At 34.1% G+C, this 25,652-nt stretch overlaps 14 non-coding genes and 6 pseudogenes across 14 annotated transcripts; all 20 read left to right on the forward strand.

Moving 5' to 3' along the window:
- The first annotated feature begins 549 nt into the window (after positions 1 to 549).
- LOC112409991 (small nucleolar RNA SNORD113/SNORD114 family) lies at positions 550 to 624 on the forward strand. Its single transcript, XR_003005292.1, has one exon. It is a non-coding gene; the product is annotated as a small nucleolar RNA SNORD113/SNORD114 family (small nucleolar RNA).
- Positions 625 to 1,980: 1,356 nt separating this feature from the next.
- On the forward strand, positions 1,981 to 2,052 carry LOC112409938 (small nucleolar RNA SNORD113/SNORD114 family). Its single transcript, XR_003005281.1, has one exon. It is a non-coding gene; the product is annotated as a small nucleolar RNA SNORD113/SNORD114 family (small nucleolar RNA).
- A 4,401-nt stretch (positions 2,053 to 6,453) lies between these two features.
- Positions 6,454 to 6,525, forward strand: LOC112410003 (small nucleolar RNA SNORD113/SNORD114 family). Its single transcript, XR_003005296.1, has one exon. It is a non-coding gene; the product is annotated as a small nucleolar RNA SNORD113/SNORD114 family (small nucleolar RNA).
- An 870-nt stretch (positions 6,526 to 7,395) lies between these two features.
- LOC112410120 (small nucleolar RNA SNORD113/SNORD114 family) lies at positions 7,396 to 7,467 on the forward strand. The gene has a single exon (XR_003005338.1). It is a non-coding gene; the product is annotated as a small nucleolar RNA SNORD113/SNORD114 family (small nucleolar RNA).
- A 902-nt stretch (positions 7,468 to 8,369) lies between these two features.
- On the forward strand, positions 8,370 to 8,441 carry LOC112409902 (small nucleolar RNA SNORD113/SNORD114 family). Its single transcript, XR_003005272.1, has one exon. It is a non-coding gene; the product is annotated as a small nucleolar RNA SNORD113/SNORD114 family (small nucleolar RNA).
- An 883-nt stretch (positions 8,442 to 9,324) lies between these two features.
- On the forward strand, positions 9,325 to 9,401 carry LOC112410226 (uncharacterized; annotated as a pseudogene).
- Positions 9,402 to 10,307: 906 nt separating this feature from the next.
- LOC112410128 (small nucleolar RNA SNORD113/SNORD114 family) lies at positions 10,308 to 10,382 on the forward strand. The gene has a single exon (XR_003005341.1). It is a non-coding gene; the product is annotated as a small nucleolar RNA SNORD113/SNORD114 family (small nucleolar RNA).
- Positions 10,383 to 11,913: 1,531 nt separating this feature from the next.
- On the forward strand, positions 11,914 to 11,977 carry LOC112410263 (uncharacterized; annotated as a pseudogene).
- A 1,095-nt stretch (positions 11,978 to 13,072) lies between these two features.
- Positions 13,073 to 13,139, forward strand: LOC112409979 (uncharacterized; annotated as a pseudogene).
- An 897-nt stretch (positions 13,140 to 14,036) lies between these two features.
- LOC112410201 (small nucleolar RNA SNORD113/SNORD114 family) lies at positions 14,037 to 14,108 on the forward strand. The gene has a single exon (XR_003005366.1). It is a non-coding gene; the product is annotated as a small nucleolar RNA SNORD113/SNORD114 family (small nucleolar RNA).
- An 840-nt stretch (positions 14,109 to 14,948) lies between these two features.
- LOC112410203 (small nucleolar RNA SNORD113/SNORD114 family) lies at positions 14,949 to 15,023 on the forward strand. Its single transcript, XR_003005368.1, has one exon. It is a non-coding gene; the product is annotated as a small nucleolar RNA SNORD113/SNORD114 family (small nucleolar RNA).
- Positions 15,024 to 17,480: 2,457 nt separating this feature from the next.
- On the forward strand, positions 17,481 to 17,552 carry LOC112410134 (small nucleolar RNA SNORD113/SNORD114 family). Its single transcript, XR_003005343.1, has one exon. It is a non-coding gene; the product is annotated as a small nucleolar RNA SNORD113/SNORD114 family (small nucleolar RNA).
- Positions 17,553 to 18,678: 1,126 nt separating this feature from the next.
- LOC112410274 (small nucleolar RNA SNORD113/SNORD114 family) lies at positions 18,679 to 18,750 on the forward strand. Its single transcript, XR_003005410.1, has one exon. It is a non-coding gene; the product is annotated as a small nucleolar RNA SNORD113/SNORD114 family (small nucleolar RNA).
- Positions 18,751 to 19,624: 874 nt separating this feature from the next.
- LOC112409964 (uncharacterized) lies at positions 19,625 to 19,723 on the forward strand (annotated as a pseudogene).
- Positions 19,724 to 20,607: 884 nt separating this feature from the next.
- On the forward strand, positions 20,608 to 20,683 carry LOC112410267 (uncharacterized; annotated as a pseudogene).
- A 1,534-nt stretch (positions 20,684 to 22,217) lies between these two features.
- On the forward strand, positions 22,218 to 22,289 carry LOC112409870 (small nucleolar RNA SNORD113/SNORD114 family). Its single transcript, XR_003005265.1, has one exon. It is a non-coding gene; the product is annotated as a small nucleolar RNA SNORD113/SNORD114 family (small nucleolar RNA).
- A 225-nt stretch (positions 22,290 to 22,514) lies between these two features.
- On the forward strand, positions 22,515 to 22,586 carry LOC112410279 (small nucleolar RNA SNORD113/SNORD114 family). Its single transcript, XR_003005413.1, has one exon. It is a non-coding gene; the product is annotated as a small nucleolar RNA SNORD113/SNORD114 family (small nucleolar RNA).
- Positions 22,587 to 23,500: 914 nt separating this feature from the next.
- On the forward strand, positions 23,501 to 23,572 carry LOC112409884 (small nucleolar RNA SNORD113/SNORD114 family). Its single transcript, XR_003005267.1, has one exon. It is a non-coding gene; the product is annotated as a small nucleolar RNA SNORD113/SNORD114 family (small nucleolar RNA).
- An 847-nt stretch (positions 23,573 to 24,419) lies between these two features.
- Positions 24,420 to 24,496, forward strand: LOC112410229 (uncharacterized; annotated as a pseudogene).
- Positions 24,497 to 24,990: 494 nt separating this feature from the next.
- Positions 24,991 to 25,063, forward strand: LOC112409943 (small nucleolar RNA SNORD113/SNORD114 family). Its single transcript, XR_003005283.1, has one exon. It is a non-coding gene; the product is annotated as a small nucleolar RNA SNORD113/SNORD114 family (small nucleolar RNA).
- The last annotated feature ends 589 nt before the right edge of the window (positions 25,064 to 25,652 follow it).

Raw genomic sequence — 25,652 nt, forward strand, 5'->3', positions numbered from 1 at the left:
ATCTTTCTCTTCATGCTTTTTCATTGGTTTTGCTAAGTAAGCCAAAGAAAGCATCAGTCAACAAATCTGCCTATCCATGGAGAGAAAGTTTCAATCTCAGTCGACACCTTCTCTGTTTGGTACTTTTCAGAATAGAAGCACAAGGTGATTTCAGCCTCCATTGTGATCAAGGTTCTCCTTCTCAGGTTGCTGTAGGACAGAGACCCAGGTGAGTTATGGCCAAGGTTTCTGCCTTGGTTTGGGGAATTGATTTAAGTATTTTCATTGTATTCTCAAAAGTCGTCGATATATATTAAAGGGTTGATGATATGGCCCATTTAAAAACAAGACATGATAGCTTATGCTGATGAAGTGATCATCTAGATACTAGAAATGCATTAAGGAAAGAGATCTCATGTATGGTGATAGTGATTGGAGAGAAATTAGGGATGTTCGTGGGTATACTGTTCTTGGGTTTTGGTTTTTTGTGTCTTTCTTTCATTAATATCAATGATGTAATGATTTAATTGATAGTGATGTATCAATGAATGAACTAAAATTGGACCCAAGGGGACCAACGATGATGTTTGGTAGAGGATGAGGCATGGCCAAGGAACTATAAGTATTTGGAATCCTGAGGTCCAAGAAAGGCTACATACTTCATTTTCTACATTGATTTCTTCCCTTGGACAGATGTTCGGAATATATAAAATCATGCTCCTACTTTGCGTTACTCAATTTATATTTCATACTATTAATCGGTCAGTGATAGAACACTTCAAAATGTATAAATAGTAGATTAAGAAGAAAAGGTCCATTATTGTCTACTGTGGACACATGGGGTTCGGCAAGAAGCAATCCTAAATATTTCCATCAGTTAGGACCGTTAATAACAAATGGACCTAGGAGGTCAACTGTTTCCAAGCATCATTTGGATGTGAATAATTAAAATTCAGTTTTATTGTTCTGGAGCACTCTCAAGTTTGCAGGTATTTTTGATTGTAGAAGAAGAAAAATCTCTGCATTATGAAAGAGTGATCAATTCCTGAATATTGAGAACTCTAAATTTGGACAGAAAGCATCAATGTCCATACAGTTTCCTTTTTCTTTCTCTTTTTTGTTTCATTGACTGTGCTTTCTACTGATTAAAATGGACATGTTCAAGCTGATTAAGCTATCAGTATTCCATGGTGATGCACCTTATGATTGCTGGAACCCATGTGGGTAATAAATTTCATGTCATGGTTTCCGTTATTTTTTTTGTCCCTCTGTGTGTGCATTGAGTGTATTATTGGAGAGATACATACAGGAAAAGTAAGGCCAATGCAGCTCAGTGATAAATGTTACATTTTATGAAACATTAATTGATTACTGCCCGGATGGAAAAAACAAACAAATCAAGACAATACAAAACAAATCAACACAAACCCAGCATCATGGTTTACAGGAGAGACGCACTGCTGTGAGAATGAACTCTTTTGATAAGAGGGATATCATGACTGCCCTTAGGTTTTGTGATTAATAGGTTTTCCAATATTTATGAGAGATTTATTTCTTCAATCAGTAAACAATGTAGTAATAAGCAAAGAGAAGGAAGGGCCATAATAGATCGATTCCATGGTGATGCATCATATAACTGCAGGAACCCATGTAATCAATAATCTAATTTCGTGCCTTTCTTTCAGTCTTTTTCCTTCCTCTGAGTATACACTCAGTTTATTTTTAGAAAGATCCATATAGGATAACATAAAGCCAGTGCACCTCAGTTTTAAATGTTGCATTTTTCAAGCATTAGTTGATTACTACATAGCTGAAAAAAAATACAAAAGCAGCATCATAATTCACAGAAGAGATTCATTGCTGTGAGAATGAACTATTTACAGAATAGGGATATCATGATTCTCCTTAGGTTTTGTGTTTAATAGCACTTTCAATTATTTTGTGATGTATTGAATTATTCAATAAACAATGCCCAAATACTTGAGGTCACAGAAGTTACATTGTATGGCTGATTACTCCTGGTGGCTTATGGGTCATGAAAGTTGAATTTGTGTCTGTAACTTTGATATCCTATTCAAAGCTAATCTAAGGATTTTTCTTTGGGCATCTGCCCTGGGTGGCATCTTTTTTTAGGAGCCAGGAGACCAGTGCTGTCTACAAGAGACCCACTTTAGACCTAGTGACACATACAGACTGAAAGTGAAGGGATGGAAAAAAGATATTTCATGCAAATGGAAATCAAAAGAAAGCTGGAGTAGCAATACTCGTATCAGATAAAATAGACTTTATAATAAAGACTCTTACAAGAGATATGGAGGGACACTACATAATGATCAAAGGATCAATCCAAGAAGAAGATATAACAATTATAAATATTTATGCAGCCAACATAGGAGCACCTCAATACATAAGGCAAATGCCAACAACCATGAAAGGGAAATTGACAGTAACACAATAATAGTAGAGGACTTTAGCACCCCACTTACACCAATGGACAGATCATCCGAACAGAAAATAAATAAGGAAACACAAGCTTTAAAATGACACAACAGACCAGATAGATCTAATTGATATTTATAGAACATTCCACCCAAAAGTGATAGATTACACTTTCTTCTCAAGTGCACATGGAACATTCTCCAGGATAGATCACATCTTGGGTCACAAATGAAGCCTCGGAAAATTGAAATCATATCAAGCATCTTTTCTGACCACAAAGCTATAAGACTGGAAATCCATTACAGGATAAAAACTGTAAAAAACACAAATACGTGGAGGCTAAACAGTGTGCTACTTAATAACCAAAAGATCACTGAAGAACTCAAAGAAGAAATAAAAGAATACATAGAAACAAATGACAATAAAAACACAGCGACCCAAAACCTATGGGATGCAGCAAAAGCAGTTCTAAGAGGGAAGTTTAGAGCAATGCACTCTCACCTCAAGAAACATTTCAAATAAACAGTCTAACTCTACATTTAAAACAACTAGAGAAAGAAGAACAAAGAAAATCCAAAGTCAGTAGAAGGAAAGAAATCATAAAGATCAGAGCAGGAATAAATGGAATAGAAATGAAGAAAACAATAGCAACAATCAATAAAACTAAAAGCTGGTTCTTTGAGAAGATATACAAAATTGATAAACCCTTAGCCAGACTCATCAAGAAAAAAAGGGAGAGGACGCAAATCAATAAAATTAGGAATGAAAAAGGAGAAATCACAACAGACAGTGCAGAAATACAAAGGATTATAACAGACTACTACAAACAACTATATGCCAATAAAATGGACAACCTGGAAGAAATGGAAATTCTTGGAAAAGTACAATTTTCCAAGACTGAGCCAGAAAGAATTAGAAACTATAAACAGACCTATCACAAGTAGTGAAATTGAAATCGTAATTAAAAATCTTCCAGCAAACAAAAGCCCAGGACCAGATGGCTTCACAGGCGAATTCTATCAAACATTTAGAGAAGAGCTAACACCCATCCTTCTCAAACTCTTCCAGAAAATTTCAGAGGCACAAACACTCCCAAATTCAATCTACGAAGCCACCATCACCCTGATACCAAAACCAGAAAAAGATATCACAAAAAAAGAAAATTATAGACCAATATCACTGATGAACATAGATGCAAAAATCTTCAACAAAATACTATCAAACAGAATCCAACAACATATTAAAAGGATCATACACCATGATCAAGTGGGGTTTATTCCAGGGACGCAAGGATGCTTCAATATGTGCAAATCAATCAGTGTGATACACCACATTAACAAAATAAGGAATAAAACCCATATGATCATCTCAGTAGATGCAGAAAAGCTTTTGACAAAAGTCAACACCCATTTATGAAAAAAATTCTCCAGAAAATGGGCATAGAGGGAACCTGTCTCAACATAATAAAGGCCATATATGACAAAACCACAGCAAGCATCATACTCAATGGTGAAAAACTGAAAGCATTTCCACTAAGATCAGGAACAAGACAAGGATGTCCACTCTCACCTCTCTTATTCAGTATAGTTTTGGAAGTCCTAACCACAGCAGTCAGAGAAGAAAAAGAAATAAAAGTAATACAAATCGGAAAAGAAGAAGGAAAGCTGTAACTGTTTGCTGATGACATGATACTATACGCAGAAAATCCTAAAGATGCCACCAGAAAACTACTAGAACTAATCAATGAATTTGGTAAGGTTGCAGGATACAAAATTAATGCACAGAAATCTCTGGCATTCCTCTACACCCCCAACGAAAAATCAGAAAGAGAAATTAAGAAAACACTCCCATTTACCATTGCAAGAAAAAAAATAATATATCTAGGAATAAATCTTCCTAAGGAGGCAATCAGTTGATCTTCTGATCAATTGGTTGGAAGAATCAATATTGTGAAAATGACTATACTACCCAAAGCAGTCTACAGATTCAATGCAATCCCTATCAAACTACCAATGACATCCTTCACAGAATTAGAACAAAAAATTTTACAATTTCTATGGAAACACAAAAGACCCTGAATAACCAAAGCAATCTTGAGAAAGAAAAACGGAGTTGGAGGAATGAGGCTCCCTGACTTCAAACTATACCACAAAGCTATAGTAATCAGGACAGTATGGTACTGGCAGAAAAACAGAAATATAGATCAGTGTTATAGGATAGAATGCCCAGAGATAAGCCCACACACATATGGGCACCTAATTTACAACAAAGGAGGCAAGAACATACAATGGAGAAAAGACAGCCTCTTCAGTAAGTGGTGCTGGAAAACTGGACAGCTACATGTAAAAGAGTGAAATTAGAACACTACCTAACACCATACACAAAACTTAACTCCAAATGGATTAAAGACTTAAACGTAAGACCAGACACTATAAAACTCTTAGAGGAAAACATAGGAAAAACACTCTTTGACATAAACCACAGCAAGATCTTTTTCACCCACCTCTTAGAGTAACAGAAATAAAAACAAAACTAAACAATGGGACTTAATGAAACTTAAAAGCTTTTGCACAGAAAAGGAAACCATAAACAAGACAAAAGACAACCCTCAGAATGGGAGAAAATATTTGCAAATGAAACAACAGACAAAGGATTAATCTTCAAAATATACAACAGGTCATGGAACTCAATATCAAAAAAACCCAAAACAATCCAGTTAAAAAATGGGCCAAAGACTTAAATAGATATTTCACCAAGGAAGACATACAGATGGCCAACAGGCACATTAAAAGATCCTCAACGTCACTAATTATTAGAGATGCAAATCAAAACTACAATGAGGTATCACCTCATGCTGGTCAGAATGGCCATTATCAAAAAATCTAGAAACAGTAAATGCTGGTAAGGGTGTGGTGAAAAGGGAACCCTCCTGCACTGTTGGTGGGAATGTAAATTGATACAACCGCTATGGAAAACAGTATGGAGTTTCCTTAAAAAACTAAAAATAGAGCTACCATACAACCCAGCAATCCCACTACTGGACAAATACCCTGAGAAAAACATAATTCAAAATGAGACATACACCACAATGTTCATTGCAGCACTATTTACAATAGCCAGGATATGGAACCAACCTAAATGCCCATTGACAGATGAATGGATAAAGAAGATGTGGCACATGTAAACAATGGAATATTTCTCAGCCATGAAAAGAAAGGAAATTGAGTTTTGTAGTGAGGTGGATGGACCTAGAGTCTGTCATACAGAGTGAAGTAAGTCAGAAAGAAAAACAAACACCGTATGCTAACGCATATATATGGAACCTAAAAGAAAAAAGGTACTGATGAACCTAGATGCAGAGCAGGAATAAAGAGGTAGACATAGAAGATAGACTTTTGGACATGGGGTGGGAGGGCGAAAGTGGGGCGAAGTGAGAGTAGAATTGACATATATACACTACCGAATGTAAAATATTTGGCTGGTGGGAAACAACAGCATAGCACAGGGAGATCAGGTCAGTGCTTTGCGATGACCTAGAGGGGTGGGGTAGGGAGGATGGGAGGGAGGCTCAAGAGGGAGGGGATATGGGGACATGTGTATGCATATGGCTGATTTGCTTTGTTGTGCAACAGAAACTAAAGATGACAGTATTGTGAAGCAATTATACTCCAATAAAGATCTATTAAGAAATATTTAATCATATTTTTTCTCATGGTTTTGTCGATTTCTGTGTTTGTGTGTGTGTGTGTCTGTGTGTATTAAGGGTAAAGTTCAAAATTTCCATACAGAATAGTAGATGGCCAAGCTCAATAAGAAATAGAGAATTTGATGAAACATTAAATGATTAATAAATAAATGAAAACAGCATCTAATTCAAAAAAGAGTTTCATTGATATGAAATTGAGCTATTTACACAGTAGGGATATCATGCTCTTTTTGGGTTTTGCAGATAATAGAATTTAAAAATGTTTGTGAATGGATTACTTGATCAGTCAATAAACAAATAGAAATGAACAAAGAACAGAGACATATTCATGGACGAAGTATGATGATCGTTCCAGGAATAGTCCTTAGTGATGAAAACATGTCTGAAACTCTGAGGTCCAACACAGAGCATAAGTAGTCTATTTCTTTCATTAAAATTGTATAGGGAGATGTCAGGAATACCAAAAGATCATATTCTTGTTGATTTCATAGAGTTATAGTTGTTATTTGTAATTGATCTGTGATGGACTCATTAAGCAAATATAAATGTATAAGGAAAAATAGGGTGAAGTATTTTTCTCATATGAACACCTTTGTTGAAGCAAAAGATATTGTGAATAAAAACTGAAAATTCTGAATCCCATTAAATAAATGGGTGAGGGTCACCTCCTTGACCAGAGTTCTATAGACATGCCTATGTAAGAGTCATTAAATTATTCTTTTTCAGACTAAAGGTTTAGGTTTTTCTTTTAATAAGGTAAAAAATAAATAGAAAAACAATAACTAATAAATAATTAAATACTGAGTATATGAAATTCCAAAAACAAGGATCGGTGGCTTCTGGTCTCAGTATTTTCATCATCTTCTGTGTTTTGTACTCAGAATGAATGCACTAGCGATGGTTTAGAATCATCCATGGTCACCAGGTCTGTGGTTGCCTCTGTATAATAGGAGGATGGAGATTAATGTGAGTAACAGTTGAAGTTCTTTTTTCAGTTTTTTTTTATTAAAGAAATTCACTGTATCGTTAAGAAATGTGGAATATGAGTAAAGAAGATAGCTGCATTTCAGTGTTGAGTATGTTATTACAAACCATTATATTGATTAATGCATATATGGAAAACTGAGCATTAATATGAGACATATATTAAACTAAGAATAATTCCATATACATCAGTGCTCTTGTTTTTTATTGTAATGCTAAAATTATCAGTGAATTTGTGATTTATACAATAAAGAAATAAAAATGTATGTAGAAAAGAGGGTCAATATTGGATCAATGATGACTACCCGTGGCGTAAGAGTCGTGTACGATGAATACGTGTCTGGAACTCTGAGGTCCAATGCAAATGGAATCTATTCCATTGTCTTGTTTGAAGTGATCCTATAGGCAGAGGTTAGGAATATACAAAGATATTTGTTTTGGTTATTATGACCATGCATTTAAAACATTTTTATGATTGGATCAATGAAGTAGTCAATATACAAATTTGTAAATTAAATAATGATGAATATGAAGGCTTTTCAATAATAAAAATATGCGGTTAGTCAAAATTACTATTATATACAAATACATTAATATATATTGAAAAGACTTTTTAGGTAAAAAGTTATATAAAGATGTTGTCTCTTTGGTTAAGAGTGATACAGAAAATGATAGGTATTAGTTACTGACTGAGTCAGTAAGCACGTTGACATTTGATTCATTAAGGAAAAAGCAAATAAATAATTACCATAATTTAGTAAATGACTAAATTACTGTGCAAATGAATAGCAGGATATTGGATCAATGGAGAATAAATAAATAGATGGATAAATCTGAATATTTTATCACCTTGTCTGCTTGTTACTCTTCAGGACAGATGTTCCCCCTACTTCAGCTTCTGCTGTGCTCAGCTGTCCTGCTGCTTCTGTGTCAGAAAGTAACTAAGGTAAATAACAGGCAAGGTTGGTGTTCTTGGATTAGGTAATGTGTTTGAGGGTACTCATGGTGTTATTAAAAAGTATTAAATTAATCAAAAATTACTCATAGTTCAATGATAAATCTGAGAAGAAATATTATTTTGAGTAATTGATAGTGGGCAGGATTGAGGTTGAATAATGCAAGAGGTGGACCCTTAATGGGAAATGATTCTTAAACTGAGAATTAGGGATATTGAAGGGTCTTATTCTTGGGGTTATTATCAACTAATTAATGATTTAATCAATGCAAATATACAAATGAATGAAGAGAAGAGACTCAGTCGTGGACCAATGATGATGATCGTTTCGGGAAGAGTCCTGAACGATGAAAACATGTCTGAAACTCTGAGGTCCAACCCAGAACATAAATAGTCTCTCTCTCTTTGAAATTGCTTTTGTAGAAAGAGGTCAGGAATATTTAAAGATCATATTCTTGTATTGATTTCATGGATTTAGATTTGTTAGTATTAATGGATCTGTGATGGAACCATTAAGCAAATATAAATTAACATGTAAGGAAAGAATAGGGTGAAGCATGGTCCAAATTGAACATATTTCGTGAGGCAAAAGATATGGTTAATAAACATTAAAAACACTGATGCCCATTAGATAAATGGGTGAGGGTCACTTATTTGACCAAGATTAGATAGAAATGCATAAGTAGGAATCAGTTTAATTGTTCTGCTTTAGCCAAATGGTTGTGTTTTTTCTTTTAACAAGACAAAAAATAGAGAGAATAAGAAAAACTAATAAATATCTAAATACTGACTAAATGAAATGTAGAAAACAAGGATCACTGGTGATTAGGTCTCAATATTTTTATTATCTTTCATGTTCTGTACTCCGCAGAATGCATGCATCATTTAGCATCTTCCATGAACATGAGCTCTGTGGTTGCTTCTGTATAATAGGAGGGTGAAGATTAATGTGAGTAATAGTTGAAGTTCTTTTTTCAGTTTGCTTTTTTATTAAAGTAATTCACTGTATTGTTTGGAATGTGGAATATAAATAAAGAAGGCAGCTGTAACTCAGTATTGAGTATGGATATACAAACCACCATATTGATTAATGCATATATGGAAAACTGAGACTGTTAGTATGGGATGTATTACACTGAGAATAATTCTATGTACATCAGGGGTCTTCTTGGGTTTTTTGAATTGTACTGCTAAAATTATTAGTGAGTTTTTAATTTAATCAATAAAGAAATAGAAATGTATGTAGAAAGAAGAACAGTACTGGATCGATGATGATTTCTGGTCATCATCAATATGAGTTGTATATGATGAATACATGTCTGGAACTCTGAGGTCCAATATTAAATTAAGCTTGTCCATTCTCAGCTTGAGAAGGTGTCCTATAGACAAATGTTAGGAATAAATGAGGGGCTTGTTTTTCGTCTTTGTGTTCATGCATTTCATTCTATTATTATAATTGGATAATATGAGAATCTATAAATAAATATGTAATTAAAACTAACGATGAATGGAGTAAAACACTTTCCAATTACCAAAATATGTGGTGAGACAAGAAATGTTATTAGTATATCATGGAAACCCTGAAGTTCAATCAGTAATGAATGGTACATGACCATTACCACTTAGGGTAAGAATGAGGTAGACAGGATAATTTGTAGACAACCTTCATATTCTGGCTCAGTGGCAAGATTGAAGTGGTTCGTTTTCAACAGACTTAATACATACACTAAATTAATGATTGCCTAAATATCTGTGTGAATGTTGAAGTAAGGGTAAGTGGAGAGTGTCTCCACCATTTTTATCATCTGCTTTGCTTTATACTCCTCAGAGTGGACACACTGGACCTGAAAGAAAGATTCTTCCTTGAGCACCAGCCTAGGATGGCATCTTTGTTTTAGGAGCCAAGAGACCAGTGTGAGCAAAATCAAATTTGTAGTCTTGGGTTGGGTGGTTTGTCTAACATATTTACTGTATTAATAAAATATTTGAAGTATAATTAAAGAAGGCCATTTTTATCCTATTGATAATAAAGAGATTAATATGAAGCATTATATTGATTAATGCAGATTTGAAAAACTGATCATAGATATGAAAGTGATATAATTATGTGAGTATCTTTCCAGAGGCATGTTAGTGGTATCAAGGCCTTGTTGGGTTTTGTGACTCATAGAGTTATAGATTATAATTAGTGAATCAATGAACTAATCAATTAACAATATAGAATGAAGAGACATTCATCTTTTCTGGATCAGTGATGATAAATGCCGGCGTATGAGTCATCGATGATGAATAATACGTGTCTCGAACTCTGAGGTCCAATACAAAAGAAATGTGGTCTTTCTTTTCATGCATGTTCATTGGTTATGCTAATTAAGCCACTGAAAGCATCAATCAAGAAATCTGTGGATCAAAGGAGAGAAAGTCTCCATCTCGGTCATCACTTTCTCTGTTTGGTACTTTTCAGAATAGTAGCTCAAGGTGATTTCAGCCTCCATTGTGATCAAGGCCTTCCTTTTCGGGTTGCTATGGGACAGAGACCCAGGTGAGTAATGGCCAGTGTTCCTCTCTTGGTTTGGGGAATTGGTTTAAGTGTTTTCATTGTATTTTCAAACATAATCGATATATATCAAAGGGTTGATGATGGCCTGTTGATAAAAAACCATGAGAGCTTATGCTGATGAAGTGATAATCTAGAACCTGGAAATTCATTAACCAAGGAGATCTCATGTATGGTGATAATGTTTGCAGAGAAGTTAGGGATATTCGCTGGTCTGGTTCTTGGGTTTGGGGTATTCATGTTTTTCTTTCATTAGTATTAATAATGTAATGATTTAATTGATAGAGGTGTACCAATGAATGAACTAAAATTGGACCCAAGGGGACCAACGATGAAGTTGAGTAGAGGATGAGGCATTAATGGGCAAGGAACCATAAGTATCTGGAAGCCTGAGGGCCAAGAAGTGTACACACTCTATTTTCTACATTGATTTCGTCCTATGGACACATGTTTGAAATATATAAAGTCATGCTCTTAGTTTGGGTTAATAGATTTTGATTTAGTATTATTAATGGATAAATAATAGAACCATTAAAGATATATAAATAATAGCTTAAGAAGAAAAGGTAAATTATTATGTACCTATGAAAATATATTGTCAGCCAAGAAATAGTAATGAAAATTGCCAGCACTGATGCCCGTTAGGAAATGAACGGATCAATGGTGTCACGTCTTTGACCAAGCATCATACAGATGTGATGATTGCCAGTTTTATTGATCTGTGTCATTCTCAGAGTTTGAGGTTCTTTTTGTTCATAGAAAAGTTCTCTAAATTATGAAAAAGTTATAAATTCCTCATGATTTGTGTACTATAAATCTAGAAAGCAAGAATCAATCTCAATACATTTTCCTTTTTTTAAAACATCTGCTGTGCATTGTACTTCTGAAAATGGACACGTTCAAACTGATTAACCATTATTCCATGGTCATGCACCTTATGATTGCGTCGCTGTGTTAGATTCACAGGAACCAATGTGAGTAATAGTCAAATTTCTTGTCTCAGTTTCAGTGATTTTTTTTTCCTGTGCATTTATTCAGTTTTATTTGAAAGTTCCATACAGGATAAAAGAAGGCCAACTGTAGCTCAGTGACATATATTGAATACTGCTTAGATGAAAAATGGCACCATTATTTTTAAGAAAGATACTCTGCTGTGAGAATGAATTATTTACAGAATAAGGATATCATGACTCTTCTTGGGTTTTGTGAATAAACTTTTAAATTATTATGATTGATTTTCTGAATTAGTCAATAAACCATGTAGAAATGAGTGAAGAAAAAGAGGAACAATATTGGATCGATGATGACTACTGGTGGCGTATGAGTTGTGTACGATGACTGGCAGTCTGATGTCCGATGCAAATGGAATCTAGTCCATTGTCCTATTTGAGTTGATTCTAGAGACACTTGTCTAATATATATACAAGGGACTTGTTTTTGGTCTTTATGTGTGTGCATTTTCTTTATATTTTATAATTGGGTTAATCAAATAAGCAATAAATAAGCATATAAATAAATAAAGATGAAGGCAGTGAAATATTGTCCAATTATAAACATATGTGGTGATAGAAGAAACAATATTAGTAAATTTGAAAACAGTGAAGTCCAAAGAGGAATAAATGGTACATGAAAAATCTTTGACTAAGAGAAAGATGGACAATTGTAGTAATAATCACTGCTCATTTTCTTGGTCAGCATCAAGTTTTAGGTTCATTTTCTTAAGAGAAATTGAAATAAATATACTCCAAATTAACGATTGTCTAAACCACTGAAAAATGAAATGCAGAAACAAGGATCAGTGGAGATTAGTTCTCAATTTTTTATCATGTGCTCTGCCCTGTGCTCCTCAGAATGGATGCCCTTGAGCTGATCTAAGCATCTTGCATGGTCAGGAGCCCTATGGTTGCATCTGTGTTAGGAGGATGGAGAACAATGTGAGTAGTAGTCAGTGTTCGTGTCTTGGATTTGAGCCGTATTCTTAAAAAGACACTTACTGTATTGTTAAAAAATATAGTAGAAGTCCAAACTTGCCAAAGTCAAGGAATATGATCATTAATCCATATATGAAACACTGAGTTCAGTTAATGAGAGAGTTGAGTGTCAGGGGAGATGATGGTTTAGATAGATGTTAGGGATATTTAAGGGTCTTACTCATGATTTATTTATGTGACTTATGTTATTTATTTTAAAATATTTATTTATTTATTTGGCTATGCCAGGTCTTAGTTGCAGCATTCAGGATCTTTATTTGCAGCATGCAGGGTCTTTAGTTGCAGCATGTGAGCTCTTAGTTGTGGCATGCGGTATCTAGTTCCCTGACCAGGGATCAAACCCGGACCCCCTGCATTGGGAGCATGGAGTCTTAACCACTGGGCTACCAGGGAAGTTATTTAAATAATAGTGAATTAATCAATAAACAGATGTAGATGATACTGGAGAAAAGAGCCCCTCCTGGACCACTGATGATGACTGGAGGCATAGGAGTTATATATGGTGAATACCATGTAAAATCTATCCATGCAAAATCTAGCCAATGTTCTGTTATAAATAACCCCATGGGTCAATGTTAGGAAAATACAAACATCATATTCCATTTTGGGAGTTAGATGTATTAATAATAATAAATCAGTAATTGAGCCCTGAAAAAATGTAAAAAAAAGATGAAAAGAAGAAGGTGAAGCATTGTCCACCAGGATCATATGTGGTCAGGCAAGAAATATTATTAATAAAATAGAAAACATTCATGCCCTTTAAGCAATAAATGAATAAGTGTCTTGCCCTTTTGCTGAAAGGATCATACAGACACTGATAAATAAGAGTCAACATTATTGTTCTGGGTCAGTCTCAAGTTTAAGGTTTTCTTTTCTTAAGAGAAAAAAATACTACACTATGAAAAATTCATGAATGCTTAAATGAGTAAATGAAATGTGGATAACAAGGATCAATGGAGATAAGGTCTGAAATTTTTTATCATCTTTTCTGCTCTGTACTCCTTAGAATGGGAGCACTTAAGCTGGTTGAAGGATTCTTCTGTGGTCCTGAGAGCTCTGGTTGCATTCACGTGTTAGGACTGTGGAGACCATGTGAGTAATAGACAAATTTTGGCCTTAGTTTCAATATTTTATTTAAGGCTATTGACTGTATTATTGCAAGTTGTGAAATATAATCAATGAAATCCAAATAGCCCAGAGTGAAATATGGGATTAATATGAAGTACTATATTGATTCATTCATAAAATGAAAAATGAGAGTTATTAATGAAAGATGTTGACACGAGAATGATTCTAAATATATATTAGATATTTCTAAGCTCTTCGGTGGTTCCGATGAATAACCATTTAAAAAATTATAATTACTGAATTATGAATTGACCAATAAATAGTGTGGAAAGGAATGAATAAAAAGAGATACAGTACTGGATTAATGATGACTACTGACAGTGTGTGAGTCATATACGATGAGTGTGTGTCTGGAACTCTGAGGCCCAATAAAATTAATCTAGTCCATTTTCATTATTTGAAGGTATTCTATAGACAGATGTCAGGAATATACCGAGATCTTGATTTGTTCCTTATGTGCATGCATTTTCATCTATTATTGTAATTGGATAAATGAGAGAATCTATAAAGAATTATATAAATCAGTAAAGATGAATGCGTGAAGTATTGGCCATTATATAAATATGGGAATGGTATATGACTGTTAACTGTTTTCTAAGGGAATAATAGTCTTACATAATGTTCATAATCTGGTCAAGGGTCAAACTTGTTCATTTTCTTAAGAGAAATGAATATTCACACCAAATTAATGATTGCCTAAGGATTGATTAAATGGAAGATAAAAGCAATCAATGATCAGTGAAGAGAATGTCTCAACCATTTTTGTCATCTGTTCTTCCCTCTTCTCCTCAGAAGCAACACAGTGGACCTGATTTAAGGACCTTTCCTTGATTGACAGCCTTAGGATAGGATCTGTGTTTTACGATCCCAGAGATCTATGTGAGTAATAAGCAAATTCTTTCCTTGGTTTGAATGTTTTGTTAAGGGTCTTCATTGTGTTAACAAAAATAATTAAAAATATTCCAGAAAGTCCAATGTGTCCTTGTAACAAATATGTGATTAATAGAATCACAATGATTAAAGCATTTATGAAAAGTTGTATAATTAATAACAAAGATACATTGATTTGAGAATGACTCAAGATACATATCAGGAATAACAAGGACTTCTTGGTGTTTTGTGAATCATATTGTTTTAAAGTTGTAATTAGTGAATTAATGAATTAACCAATAAATGATATAGAATGAATGAAGAGAAAGTCATCTTTTCTGGATTGATGATGATAAATGCCAGCGTGTGAGTCATCGATGACGAACAATACGTGTCTGGAACGCTGAGGTCCAATACAAAAGAAATGTGGTCTTCTCTTCATGTGTTTTCATTGGTTATGCTAATGAAAGCATCAGTCAACAAATCTGCCGATCCATGGTGTGAAAGTCTCAATCTCGGTCATCACCTTCTCTGTTTGGTACTTTTCAGAATAGAAGCTCAAGGTGAGTTCAGCCTCCATGTTGATCAAGGTTCTCCGTTTCAGGTTGCTATGGGACAGAGACCCAGGTGAGCTATAGCCAGGGTTCCTGTCTTGGTTTGGGGAGTTGGTTTAAGTGTTTTCATTGTATTCTTTGAAAGTAGTAAATATAATCAAAAAGTTAACTATGGACCAATGATAAATATCATATAAGACCTTATGTTGATTAATTGATAATATATAACATTCATATTTATTAATGAATGATATAATCTATGTTGGTATTAGAGACAAGTCAGGGATATCCAATGGCTAGTTCTTTGGTTTTTGTTACTCAAATATTTATTTTATTATTATAAGTGAAGTAATCATTTAATTGATACAAATATATAAATAAATGAACTAAACATGGGCCCAAATGAATCAGTGATGATTAACACATGACCATGGATGATGAAAAAGAAGGGTCTGGAACGCTGAGGCTCAACACAATCCATACTCTTTTTCTTTGTTTATTTCATCCTATGCACAGATGTTAAGAAGTTCAAGTGCTTAGACCGAGTTTAAAAATTAGTAATACAGCAATGAGAGCACCATTAAAAATGTGTAGATAATAGATGAAGAAGAACAGTAAATTATTGTCTAGTTAGGAATATATATAATGAGGCAAGAAATATTAATAAAAATTGCCAACATTGATGTCCATTAGGAAATGGATGGCTCAAGGGTATCACCTCTCTGGCCAAGTATCAAATAGACTTGAACTATTCAGCGTTGATTTTATTGTTCTGAGTCAATCTCAAGTTTGAAGTTGTTCTTTCTGTTAAGAGAAAACAATGTCTGCATTATAAAAAAGTTATAAATTCCTAAATGACTGGGTAAATGAAATGTAGAATGCAAGAGTCAATGACAATAAATTTGTTTTTTTTTTCTCATTGGCTATACTTCATATTGTTCAAAATGGACACGTTCACGCTGATGGAGCGTTATTCCATGGTGATGCACCTTAATGATTGCATCTCTGTGTTAGAAGCACAGAGACCAATGTGAGTAATAGTCAAATTTCTTGTCTTGGTTTCAGTGATTTTTTTCCCCTCTGTGTGTGTATACAGTGTACTATTTGAAAGTTCCATATAGGATAACAGAGGGACAATGCAGCTCAGTGATACAGAAGTTTATGAAACATTAATTGATTAATGCATAAATGAGTAACAGCATATAATTTAAAAAGAGGTACATTGCTGTGAGAATGATCTATTTATAGATAGAAATATCATGACTCTTCTTGGGATTTGTGAATAATAGGGTTTTAAAATTATTATGAGTGACTTACTGAATTAGTCAATAAACAAATAGAAATGAACAAAAAAGAGACTCAATCATGGGCCAACGATGATGATTATGATGGGGAGAGTCCTGAACGATGAAAACATGGTTGAAACTGAGGTTCAACCCAGATCAAAAGTAGTCTATTCCCTGTTTGAAATTATTTCTATAGAGAGATGTCAGGAATATAAAGAAATCATATTCTTATATTGATTTCATAGACTTAGATTTGTTGTTATTAATGGATCTGTGATGGAACCATTAAGCAAGTATAAATAAACCTATAAGGAAAAGTAGGGTGAAACATTGTCCAAACTGGAACTTTGTGACAAAAGTTACTGTTAACAAACATTGAAAACACTGATGCCCATTAAATAAATGGCTGAGGGTCACCTATTTGACCCAGTTTGGATAGAAATGCATATGTAAGAGTCAGTTTACTTGTTCTGCCTCAGACTAAAGACTGAGCTTTCTCTTTTAACAAAATAGAAAGTACTGAAAGAAAAAATTATAACTACCTAAATACTGAGTAAATGAAATTTGGAAAATAAGGATCAATGGCAATTAGGTCTGAATATTTTTATCATCTCCTGTGTTCTGTACTCCTCAGAATGAAGGTAATAGAGATGATTTAGCATCCTTCATGGGCATGAGCTCTGTGCTTGCCTCTGGACAGTAGGAGGATGGAGATTAATGTGAGTAATAGTCGAAGTTCTTTTCTCAGTTTGTTTTTTTATTGAAGTAATTCAATGTATGATTAAGAAATGTGGACTATAAGCAAAGAAGGCGGCTGCATCTCAGTGTTGAGTATTGGTAAAAGAATCATTATATTGATTAATGAATATACGGAAAACTGAGAGTGTTCATGAGAGATGTATTAAAGTAAGAATATTCTATATACATCAAAGCTCTTCTTGTTTTTCTAATTGTACTGATAAAATTATTAGTGAATTTGTGATTTACACAATAAAGAAATAGAAATATATTTAGAAAAAAAGGGACAATATGGGATCGATGATGACTACCGGTGGCGTATGAGTCGTGTACGATGAATACGTGTCTGGAGCTCTGAGGTCCGATGCAAATGGATTCTAGTCCATTTTCCTGTTTGCAGTGACCTTATAGGCAGTGGTTAGGAATACACAAAGATGTTTGTTTTGGTTATTATGACCAGGCATTTTTTCTATTTTTATAACTGAATCAATGAAATAGTGAATATACAGATGTGTAAAATTTAAAAAATGAATGTGAAGCCTTTTCCAATTATAAAAATATGTGGTTAGGCAAAAATTACTATCGTATATTAATACATTAATATTTTTTGAGGGGCTTCCCTGGCGGTCCAGTGGTTAAGAATTCGTCTTCCAATGCAGTGAGTGCGGTTTCGATCCCTGGTCGGGGAGCTAAGATCCCACATGCCTCGTGGCCAAAAAAACAAAACATAAAACAGAAGCGATATTGGAACAAATTCAGTAAAGAATTTAAAAGTGGTCCACATCCAAAAAAACCCCCATAATTCTTTTTAAAAAAATTTATTGAAAAGACTTATAACCATGGGGAAAGAAGTGGTATATCACCTCTTTGGCTAGGGGCGATATAGAAAGTGACAGGTATTGGTTACTGACTGAGTCAGTTACAACTTTGACATTTGATTTATTAAGGGAAAAAGAAACAATTATTACCATAATTTAGTCAATGCCTCAATTACTGTGCAAATGAATAGTGTGATATTTGGATCAATGGAGAGCATATCTCAGTATTTTTATCACCTTGTCTGCTTGTTATTCTTCAGGATGGATGTTCCTGCTATTTCAGCTTCTGCTGTGCTCACTTGTCACACTGCCCCTGTGTCAGGAAGGAAACTAAGGTGAGCAATGGGCAAGGTTGTTGTCTTGGACTGGTGGTGCGTTTGAGGGTACTCATGGTGTTATTAAAAAGTATTACATTAATCAAAAACTTACTCATAGTTCAATGATAAATATAAGAAATATTCTTTTGAATAATTGATAATGGATAGGATTGAGGTTGAAAATTGGAAGAGATGGGCCCTTAGTGGGAAATGATTCTGTAAACTGAGGTTAAGGGTATTGAAGAGTCTAATTCTTGGAATATTTAGTGAACCATATATTATTTTTATTATTACTAATTAATTAATGATTTAATCAATACAAATATAGAAATGATGGAAGAAAAGAGACTCAGTGATGGACCAATGATGACGATCGTGACGGGAAGAGTCCTGAACGATGAAAACATGTCTGAAACTCTGAGGTCCAACCCAGACCCTGGTAGTCTCTTCCTTCTGGTGAAACTGTTTCTATAGAGAGATGACAGGAATATAAATAGATCATATCTTTGTATGGATTTCACAGACTTAGATTTGTTATTATTAATGAATCTGTGTTAGAACCTTTAAGCAAATATAAATAAACATAAGGAAAAATAAGGTGAAGCGTTGTCCAAATGTGAATGTGTTTTGTTTGGCAAAAGATACTGTTAACAAACATTGAAAACACTGCTGCCCATTAAATAAATGGGTGAAGGTCACCTCTTGGACCAAAGTTAGATAGAAATGCATCAGTAAAGACAGTTTAATTGTTTTGCCTCAGACTAAAGATTGAGTGTTTTTTCTTTTAACGAGATAAGAGAGAAAGAAAAACTAATAATACCTAACTACTGAGTAAATGAAATGCAGAAAACAAGGATCAGTGGCGATTAGGTCTCAATATTTTTATCATCTTCCGTGTTCTGTACTCCTCAGAATGAAGGTAGTAGAGATGACTTAGCATCTTCCATGGACAGGAGCTCTGGTTGCCTCGGTATAATAGGAGGATGGAGATTAATGTGAGTAACAGTTGAAATTCTCTGTTTTTTTATTAAAGTAATTTACCGTATTATTAAGAAGTGTGGAATATAAGTAAAGAAGGCAGCTACATCTCATTGTTGAGTATTGATATACAAACTATTATATTGATTAATGCACATATGGAAAACAATGTATTAAAGAGAGATATATTTAAGTACAAATTATTCTATATACATCAAGGCTTTTCTTGTTTCTTTTTTTTGAGTTGTACTGCCAAAAGTATTGGTGAATTTTTTATTTAATCAATAAAAAATAGAAATATATGTAGGAAAATAGGAACAATATTGGATCAGTGATGATTTCCGGTCATCATTATGAGTGGTATATGGTGAATATACCAGTATATTCTGGAACTCTGGAGCTCTGAGGAACTCTGAGGTCCAATATTAAATTAATTGAGTCCATTCTCAACTCGAGAAGGCACCCTGTAAACAGATGTCAAGAATAAAGGAGGGGCTTATTTGTGGTCTTTGTGTTCATGGATAGTCATTCTATTATTGTAATTGGAAAATGCGAGAATCTGTAAATAAATATATAATTAAAAATAAAGATGAATGGAGTAAAACAATTTCCAATTACTGAAATATGTGCTGAGCCAAAAAATACTATTGATGTACCACGGACACCCAGAATTTCAATTAAAAATGAATGGTACCTGACTGTTACCACTTAGGGTAAGAATGGGAGGGCCGAGAGAAGTGATGGACAATCTTCATCATGTAGCGCAGTGTCAAGATCAAAATGGTTCATCTTCATAAGATTTCACATATCTGCTACATTAGGGATAGCTTACATAACAATGTGAATGTGGAAGCAGGGATGAGTGGAGTGTCTCCACCATTTTTATCTTCTGCTTTGTTTTATACTCCTCAGAGTGGACACACTGGACCAGAAATGAGGATTCTTCCTCAAGTGCCAGCCTAGGATGGCATCTTGGTTGTAAGAGCCAGAACACCCATGTGAGCATCATCTAGTTCCTAGTCTGGGGGTCGGTGGATTCTCTAAAAGTAATGACTGTGCTAACAAAATGAGTGAAAGAAAATTAAAGGAGGGCATCTTTATCCCACTGATAAACAAGGAACTGTTGTGAAGCAAAAACCCGGTAATAAATATGAGAGAGATATGATGATGTGAGAATGTTTATAGAGACAGGTGAACGATATTGAGGCCTCGTTGGGTTTTGCAAACCCAAGAGTGTCAAAATTGGCATTAGTGAATTAACGTATGAATCAGTGAACCATATAGAATGAAGAGAAAGTCAGCTTTTCTGTATCGATGACGATAAATGCCAGCGTATGAGTCATCGATGACGAATCGTTACGTGTCTGGAACTCTGAGGTCCAATACACAAGAAATGTGGTCTTTCTCTTCATGCGTTTTCATTGGTTATGCTAATTGATTCAATGAAAGCATCAGTCAACAAATCCGCCGATCCATGGTGTGAAAGTCTCAATCTCGGTCATCACCTTCTCTGGTACTTTTCAGAATAGAAGCTCAAGGTGATTTCAGCCTCCATTTTGATCAAGGTTCTCCTTTTCAGGTTGCTGTGGGACAGAGACCCGGGTGGGGTCCTGTCTTGGTTTGGGGAATTGGTTCAACTGTTTTCATTGTATTCTCAAACGTGATAGATATCATCAAAAGGTTAACTATGGCCCAATGATAAATATGATATGAAACCTTATGTTGATTTGTTGATAATATATAACATTGATATTTATTAATGAAAGGTATAATCTATTTTGGTATTAATTAGAGACAAATCAGGGGTATTCGAGTGTCTTTTTCTTTGTTTTTTGTTAATCATGTATTTATTTTATTATTATCAATGAATAAGGATTTAATTGATGCAAATATATAAATGAATGAACTAAAACTAGGTCTCAAATGAACCAGTGATGATTAACAGATGGGTCATGGATGACAAATGAAAAAGGTCTGGAACCTTGAGGCCCAAGACATTTCATACTCTAGTTCTTTGTTTATTTCATCCTATGGACAGACGTTATGAATGTTTAAAGTTCAAGTTCTAAGATTGAGTTTTAAAATTATTAATACATCAGTGAGAGTACCTTCAAAGATATAGATAATAGATGAAGAAGAACAGATATATTATTGTCTAATTGTGAACATAAATGGTGAGGAAAGAAATAGTAAGAGAAATTCCCAACACTGGTGCCCGTTATGAAATCAGTGGATGAAAGATGTTACCTCTGTGGCTAAGATTCAGATAGACTTGAGGTATGGGAAGTCGATTTTGTTTTTCTGAGTCAGTGTCAAGTATGAGGTTTTTCTTTCTTTCAGGAGAAAACAATGTCTACATTAGAAAAAGCTATGCATTCCTAAAGGTCTGGGTAAATGAGACGTAGAATGCAAGAGTCAATGACGATAAATTTTCTTTCCTTTATTTTTCTCATTGGCTGTACTTCATATTGTTCAAAATGGACACATTCGCGCTGATGAAGCATTATTCTGTGGTGATGCACCTTATGATTGCATCTCTGGGTTAGAAGCACAGAGACCAATGTGAGTAATAGTCAAATTTCTTGTCACAATTTTGTTGATTTCTGTTTGTTTGTTTGTTTTTGTTTGTGTGTGTATTCATTGTATTGTTTGAATGTTCCATATAGAATAACAGAAGGCCAAGTGTAGCTCAGTGATAACTATTGAATTTTATGACACATTAATTGATTACTGCATCAGTGAAAAACAGCATCTAATTAAAAAAAGGGATACGTTGATGTGAGAATGATCTATATACACAATAGGGATATCATGACTCTTCTAAGATTTTGTGAATAATAGGGTTTTTTTAGTTATTATGAGTGCATTACTGAATTAGTCAATGAACAGAATTGAGCAAAGAAAAGAGATTCAATCATGGACCAATGATGATGATCGTTTCGGGAAGAGTCCTAAACGATGAAAACATGTCTGGAACTCTGAGGTCCAATGCAGACATGAGTAGTATATTTCCTCTGATGAAACTTTTTCTGTTGAGAGGTTTCAGGAATATAAATAGATCATATTCTTGTATTAATGTGTTAAAGTAAGAATAATTCTTTATACATCAAGGCTCTCTTTGTTTTTTTTAAATTGTACTAATTAAAATTATTAGTGAATTTGTGATTTACACAATAAAGAAATAGAAATGCATGTTGAAAAAGATGGACAGTATTGGTCTGATGATGACTATCTGTGGCATATGGGTTGTGTACGATGAATATGTGTCTGGAGCTCTGAGGTCTGATGCAAATAGAATCTAGTCCATTGTCCTGTTTGAAGTGACCTTATAGGCAGTGGTTAGGAATATACAAAGATCTTTGTTTCGGTTATTATTACCGTGCATTTTTTCTATTTTTATAATTGAATCAATGAAATAGTCAATATACAAATGTGTAGAATAAAAAAATGATGAAAGTGAAGCCTTTTTCAATTATAAAAATATGTGGTTAGGCAAAAGTTACTATCATATAGTAATACATTAATAAATATTGAAAAGCCTGATAACCATTGAGAAAGATGTGGTGTAAGGGTGTTACCTCTTTGGGTGATATAGAAAGTGACAGGTATTGGTTACTGACTGAGTCAGTTACAACTTTGACATTTGATTTATTAAGGGAAAAAGAAACAATTATTACCATAATTTAGTCAATGCCTCAATTACTGTGCAAATGAATAGTGTGATATTTGGATCAATGGAGAGCATATCTCAGTATTTTTATCACCTTGTCTGCTTGTTATTCTTCAGGATGGATGTTCCTGCTATTTCAGCTTCTGCTGTGCTCACTTGTCACACTGCCCCTGTGTCAGGAAGGAAACTAAGGTGAGCAATGGGCAAGGTTTTTGTCTTGGACTGGTGGTGCGTTTGAGGGTACTCATGGTGTTATTAAAAAGTATTACATTAATCAAAAACTTACTCATAGTTCAATGATAAATATAAGAAATATTCTTTTGAATAATTGATAATGGATAGGATTGAGGTTGAAAATTGGAAGAGATGGGCCCTTAGTGGGAAATGATTCTGTAAACTGAGGTTAGGGGCATTGAAGAGTCTAATTCTTGGAATATTTAGTGAACCATATATTATTTTTATTATTACCCATTAATTAATGATTTAATCAATACAAATATGGAAATGATGGAAGAAAAGAGACTCAGTGATGGACCAGTGATGATGATCGTGATGGGAAGAGTCCTGAATGATGAAAACATGTCTGAAACTCTGAGGTCCAGCCCAGACCATAAGTAATCTCTTCCTTCTGGTGAAATTGTCTCTATAGAGAGATGACAGGAATATAAATAGATCATATCTTTGTATGGATTTCACAGACTTAGATTTGTTATTATTAATGGATCTCTGATAGAACCATTAAACAAATACAAATAAACATAAGGAAAAATAGGGTGAAGCGCTGTCCAAATATGAACGTGTTTGGTTTAGCAAAAGACAGTGTTAGTAAACACTGAAAACACTGCTGCCCATTAAATAAATGGCTGAAGGTCATCTCTTTGACCAAGCTTAGATAGAAATGCATCAGTAAAGACAGTTTAATTGTTCTGCCTCAGACTATAGATTAAGCTTTCTCTTTTAACAAGATAAAAAATATAGGCAGAAAGAAAAAGTAATAAATACCTAAATACTGAGTAAATGAAATGCAGAAAACAAGGATCAGTGGTTATTAGGTCTCAATATTTTTATCATCTTCTGTGTTGTGTACTCCTCAGAATGAAGGCAGTAGAGATGATTTAGCATCTTCCATGGACAGGAGCTCTGAGTAACAGTTGACGTTCTCTGTTTTTTTATTAAAGTAATTTACGGTATTATTAAGAAATGTGGAATATAAGTAAAGAAGGCAGCCACATCTCAGTGCTGAGTATGAATATATGAACCATTCTATTGATTAATGTATATATGGAAAACAATGTATTATCGAGGAAGATATGTTACAGTAACAATACTTCTGTGTACACCCAGGCTCTTCTTGTTTTATTTTTTGAATTGTACTGCTGAAATTATTAGTGGATTTTTGATTTAAGCAATAAAGATATAGAAATGTATGTAGAAAAATAGGACCAATATTGGATCGATGATGATTTCTGGTCATCATCAATATGAGTCATATACGATGAATACATGTCTAGAACTCTGAGGTCCAATATTGAATTAAGCTAGTCCATTCTCAACTTGAGAAGGCATCCTATAGACAGATGTCAGGAAGAGCATCTCATTTTATTATCATCTCCTCTGCTTTATATTCCTCAGAACGGACACACTGGAGCTGATTGAAGCATCTTGCGTGGTCACGAGCTCTCTGGTTTCATCTGTGCTGTAGGAGTATGAAGACCATGTGAGTAATAGTCAATGTTTTAGTTTCAGTGGTTTGTTTAAGGTTATTCGTGTATTATTCAAAATATGAAATATAATCAAAGAAGGAAAAATGCCATGTTAGTATCAGAGTGACATGAAATGTTATGTTGATTAATCTATAAATGTATCCTTGAGGTCAGTTTTTGAAACAGAGTTAGTCTCTGGAAAAGATTTTAGAGATAGATATTGACAATATTTTAGTTTATTTTTTATTTCTGTGTATTTAGCAATGAATTTATCAATAAACAGATGTTTATGAGAATGAAAAGAAAGAGGGCTTTCATGGGCCAGTGATGATGAATGGTAGCAGATGAGTCTGGATAATGAGTAATATATGTCTAGATACTGAGGTCCAACAAAATACCTAGTGTATTTCTTGTATTTCATGTTAAGATATACCCAGTATATGTATTTGGTTCATAGATTTAGATTTATTATTATTAATGGATTAATTATAGAACCATTAAATAAATATAAATAACAGGTAAAGAAAAAAGGGTGAACTTTGTCTAAGTATAAACATGTGGTGAGACAAGAAATACTATTAATAAAATTGAAAACACTGGAACTCAGGAATAAATGGGTCAAGAGCATCACTTTGACTAAGGATCATATCAATACAGATAATTAAGAGTCAATTATATTGTTGTGGGTTTGTCTCAAGTTTGCTGTTGTTCATTTTGTTAAGATAAAAATATCTCCACTGTGTATTCCATGCAAATGGAAACCAAAAGAAAGCTGGAGTAGCAATTCTCATATCAGACAAAACAGAACCAAACATTTAGAAAAGAGCTGACACCTATCCTTCTCAAACTCTTACAAAATACAACAGAGGGAGGAACATTCCCAAACCCATTGTACGAGGCCACCATCACCCTGATACCAAAACCAGACAAGGATGTCACAAAGAAAGAAAACTACAGGCCAATATCACTGATGAACATA

Source organism: Neophocaena asiaeorientalis, unplaced genomic scaffold (genome assembly GCF_003031525.2).
Source record: "Neophocaena asiaeorientalis asiaeorientalis breed wild unplaced genomic scaffold, Neophocaena_asiaeorientalis_V1.1 scaffold476, whole genome shotgun sequence".
Lineage (NCBI taxonomy): Eukaryota > Metazoa > Chordata > Mammalia > Artiodactyla > Phocoenidae > Neophocaena > Neophocaena asiaeorientalis.